The sequence below is a fragment of the Chrysochloris asiatica genome, unplaced genomic scaffold (genome assembly GCF_000296735.1).
Source record: "Chrysochloris asiatica unplaced genomic scaffold, ChrAsi1.0 scaffold00152, whole genome shotgun sequence".
In the NCBI taxonomy this organism is placed as follows: Eukaryota; Metazoa; Chordata; class Mammalia; order Afrosoricida; family Chrysochloridae; genus Chrysochloris; species Chrysochloris asiatica.
The window spans coordinates 3,111,754-3,116,831 of record NW_006408670.1 but is presented as its reverse complement, the minus strand read 5'-3'; the positions used below and the strand labels follow the sequence as shown (position 1 = coordinate 3,116,831).

General features: G+C 39.2%; 2 pseudogenes; one reads left to right on the top strand and one right to left on the bottom strand.

Annotated features, from left to right (window-relative positions):
• The first annotated feature begins 2,937 nt into the window (after positions 1–2,937).
• LOC102816927 lies at positions 2,938–3,399 on the top strand (annotated as a pseudogene).
• A 250-nt stretch (positions 3,400–3,649) lies between these two features.
• On the bottom strand, positions 3,650–4,101 carry LOC102816533 (annotated as a pseudogene).
• Between the last annotated feature and the right edge of the window lie 977 nt (positions 4,102–5,078).

The following is a 5,078-nucleotide window of genomic DNA, read 5'->3' as shown; positions in this document are numbered from 1 at the left end:
TCCTGCAAACACCTTTTTAAAACAACATAAACAGTATCTATACATGTGGCTGCTAATCCTACGGTCAGCAGTTGGAAACTACCAGCTGTTCCACAGGAGAAAGAGGAGGCTTTCTGCTGCTGTAAAGATTTACAGCCTCGGAAACACTGTACAGGGTCGCTATGAGTCTGAAACGACTCCACGGCACATAACAATACATGTGGACCTTACCATATGGAATACAAATGAGTCAAATTCACTACATCCGTGGAAATAGTCGGTGGAAAAGTTCAAATATCATCAGCCCGAACCAGTTGCTGACTGTGGAACAGAACATTCATATGCAAGTTCATGCTGAAACTAAAGAAAATTGAAACAAGTCCACAAGAGCCAAAATAAGACCTTGAACATATCCCACCTAAATTTAGAGAGTATTTATCTCAAAAACAGGTTTGATGCATTAGACTCTAATAACCAAAGACCATAAGAATTTTGGGATGAAATCAAGAACATCATACAGGAAGAAAGCAAAGGGGTCAATAAAAAGACAAGAAAGAAAGGCCAAAATGATATCAGAAGAGACTCTGAAACTTGATTTCCAGGGTAGAGATGCTAAGGCAAATGGAAGAAATGAGGAGGTACAAGAGCTGAACAAAAATTTTCAAAGGGCACCTGAGAAGACAAAGTCAAATATTATAATGAAATGTATAAAGACCTAAAGTTAGAAAATCAAAAGAACAGAACATGCTCAGCATTTCTCAAGCTGAGGGAACTGAAGAAAAAATTCAAGCCCTGACTTGAAATATTGAAGGATTCTATGGACAAAATATTGAATGATACAGAAAACATCAAAAGAAGATATATAAAGAGTCACTACCCCAAAATGAAATTGTCGATGTTCAACTATTTCAAAAGGTAGCATATAACCATATACCAATGGTACTAAATGTTGGGGACCAAAAGACTTACAGGCCTCATAAATCTTTAAGAGTGTCAGAACTGCTCCTTATTTGATTATTCAGTTATGTTTTATATTAACTTAGAACATGAGCTCTTGATTATCCATGTACATTAATAAAACCGAATTTTGCCCTAGAACAGCTTGACTTTCTTCAGACCTTTTGGAATCCTTTTCACCTTTACCCATTGAAGATTAGGTGATATAGGTGTTAATTAGCTTTGAGAAACCTCCAGCTTCTGCCTGGGGATTTGAACCTAAAAAGTAATTTATAACAATTTGCTTGAATTTCTGGAAAATTAAGGATGTTAGATTATCAAGACAATTTGTGATGTATGTTTTAGAATTTGTTACTGTAAATCATTGTGTCCTGTTTTAAATGATTAATCACATTTCATTTCTGTACCATGTCTTAATAATCCCTTCTTTCCTTTGTGTAAGGTCCCTCCCTGAAATAAAAGACGGACGCAGGCTGAAGCCCGCATACTTTACTGCTTGCAGGGCCATGGAGATTTTATCTGCCGGTTTTGCATCCACTCTGGTCTCCTAGTGTTTCTTTTTCTCTCTCGCCTCTCTAGACATCCCATCTAGAGTTAGTTCTGTGTGCAATGTCTGCCCCTGAGCAGTCTGTCTGGCAGCTTGCATCAAACCTGTGTGTCTGTCTTCTTTGTGTCTGTTTTTTCTCTCTCTTTCTCGATCATCGCCAGACATGCCACCTTCTTGTACTCACCCCTTGTCGAGGCCAGACCCCGACAACTAAAGGCAGAAGTTCAAGCTGTACTGAAGACATTGTTCGAAAACAAAGTTCCAGGAATTGACGGACTACAAATTGAAATCTTTCAAACTGATGCAGCACTATGCCAAGAAATTTGGAAGACAGCTACCTGGCCAACAGATTGGAAGAGAATGTATTTTTGCCCATTCCAAAGAAAGGTGACCCAGCAGCAGAATGTGGTAAACATCAAACAATATCATTAATAAACCATACAAGTAAAACTTTGCTGAAGATAATTCAAAAACCACTTCATAAAAAGTACATAAACAGGGAACTTCCAGAAACTCAAGCCGGATTTAAAAGAGGATGTAGAACTAGGGATATCATTGCTGAAGTCATATGTATCTTGGCTGAAGCAGAGAATACCAGAAAGATGTTTGCTTGCAATTTATTGACTATGCAAAGGATTTTGACTATGTGTATCATGACAATTTAGGGATAACACTGCAAAGAATTGGTGTTGCAGAACACTAGATTGTGCTCATGAGGAATCTGTATGTAGATCAAGAGGCCTTGTTTTGAACAGAACTAGGGGATACTGACTGGTTTAAAGTCAGAAAAGGTGTGTGCCAGCTCTGTATTCTTTTATAATATTTATTCAACCTGTATGCTGAGCAAATAATCCAAGAGGCTGGATTATATGAAGAAGAATGTGGCATCAAGTTTGGAGGAAGACTCATTATCAGGGTATAAATAAGGTCTCAGAAAGATCAGCCAGTATCTAAGATGCTAATGGGTGCATTAAATTTCATTTGTTTGTTCTGATTTACATCAAAGATGTCACCTCAATTATTCTTCATTCATGTTCTACTTCCAGGGCTTTCCCTCTGTTGGGGCTTGGTGTTCTTTCCATGGAAACAATTAAGTGTATTTTGTCCCATTATAATGCTAACTAGTGGTATAATCTTAGAGAGATACTGTCAGAGGTAACCATCATGTGAAAGATGATGACTATTTAAAAAGTCACAAAGCCTTTGTGACATCACTCCTGTTCTAGGATCAGCTTGATAAATGAGAGGACAGCTGGGGCAGAACTTTGTTCAAGTCACCAAGATCTTCTTCAACTTGCTGCTGGAGAAAAACCATCAGAAACAGACTGTATTTTGATTTTTGTTTTTTAGCTTATTTCAGTCTCAGCTTCTCAGACTTCTTGAACCAACTTCCAACAAGCTTCCCTTGAATACCAAGCATTCTCTTCATCTTTTTGAAACACCATACTTGAATCATGCAGTGTGTAGGAGATATCAGTCAACAGATCTGGCAGGACTGCATCACCCTCTTTCTGCGAAGTGGGATGTGCTGTGATGCAGCAGTCATCACCAATTCCCCTCCGTGGTTACTAGCATCTTATCCTGAAGGCAACTTGTTGCAGTTGACCCAGGAAGAAATTCAGATCCTGCTGGCAAGGGATGGGAGAGAGAAGTTTTTTCTTCAGGGAATCACCCTTGCAGGGAAAAAATGTTTGTTGATCCGGGACAACTTGTACACTGAGGGCAACAATACCATGGATCTTCGCACCAAAGGTCAGAGTCGAGGCAGCCAGGCAGTGACAGTGGTTCAAATAGAGTCTGTCTACCTTGTGGTGATGGGACAAAAGGGAATAGAAGGAGGACCTCTCAACCTCAAAACTTTTGAGATGGCAGGTTACATAAGAGAGGCCATTCATCAACACATGGCTCATATCTAACTAAATAATAAAGAAAATAATTGGTGTTTGACTTGTAATTTGAGTTCAGTGTGATCTGTTTCACTTAATTAGCTAGCATTGTCTTAGGTAAAAAAGAAAGGGCGATCCCAGAGCAGTATGGAAATGTATGTGTGTGTTGGGAGGAGGTGGAACATTGAAGAGTGAAAAGTACCTTCCTGATATTTGGCCCTCTGGGTGTTTGTTTTTTCTGCCTATAGATTTATTCAGTACAAAACAATCCCCTCCAACTTTATGAATTTGACTGACCACGTCCATGACCAAATCTGCCTCTAAACTATAATTCAGTTGCTGACACACCCCGAGTCTCAGCTTTCATGTAGGCACCAGGAGGCATAGTACTACATCTGTATGAGTCTCTGTCAGCCTTCCTTCAAGTCAATCTTGGCTTGAAGGAAGGCTTTAGATCATTGCCTACCAATCCCAGGATGGCTGCATAACAGGATGGCAGGCACAGTCTCAGGGGGCAGGTAGAGATAATCACGAAGGTATTGGACATCCTGGTTGGTAAGGCACCAGTAGAAATGTCTCCAGGCAAACTGTTCCTTCATGTAGCCTCATGACTTGATAGATGGCATGGACTTGATGGCATGAAAGTTGGGTACATCCTTGTCTGCCAGTTCAGTATACATCCTTCTTGGCCACCATCACCACCTTCCTAAAAAGGAGTTCATATATGGACATCAATATCACAGTTACTGCTGCATCTGGGGCCAAGATTAAAAATTCTGTCTCTGGACCTTTTATTACATTATATGTTTGATTTTTTTTTTTTAAGCCAAGGCTTCAAAATCTTGTGTTTTGAGGTTATTTTATACTTGCAACACATTTTATACAGACAAACCACATTTCAAGGGCTCAATGGTCACACGTGACTACCACGATGAATAGCTTGGGTCTAGACCAACACCCATCCAATATTTAAACCCCTCTGCCACATCCCTGCTAGTCCATTAATGCATGTAACACACACCATCCTCAAACAAAACAAGGGAACACTGAATGGTTTAAAATTAAGAAAGATGTGTGCCAGGGTTGTATTCTTTCACCATACTTACTCAACCTGTATGCTGAGCAAATAATCTGAGAAGCTGGGTTATTTGAAGAAAAACGTGGCTTCAGGATTGGAGGAAGACCCATTAACAACCTGCGACATGCAAATGATACAAACTTGCTTGCTGAAAGTGAAGAGAACTTAAAATACTTACTGGTGAAGATCAAAGACCACAGCCTTTGGTATGGATTGCATCTCAATGTGAAGAAAAAAAAAAATCCTCACCACTGGACCAATAAATAACATCCATATCTGTGGAGAAAAGATTGAAGTTATCAAGGACTTTATTTTGCTCATGGAAGCAACAATCAAAAAAGCAAATGATGTATTGCATTAGGTATATATGCTGTACAAGACCTTTTTTTTTTTTTAAGTGTTGAAGAGCAAAGATGTTAGTTTGAGGACTAAGTTGTGCTTGATCCAAGCCATGGTATTTTCAATATCCTTGTATGCATTCTAAAGTTGGACGGTGAATAAGGAAGACCATAGAAGAATTGATGCATTTGAGTTAAGGTGTTGGAGGAGAATATTGAAAGTATCATAAACTACTAAAAGAACAAACAGATCTGTGTTGGAAGAACAGCCAGAGAGCTCCTTAGAAGCCAGG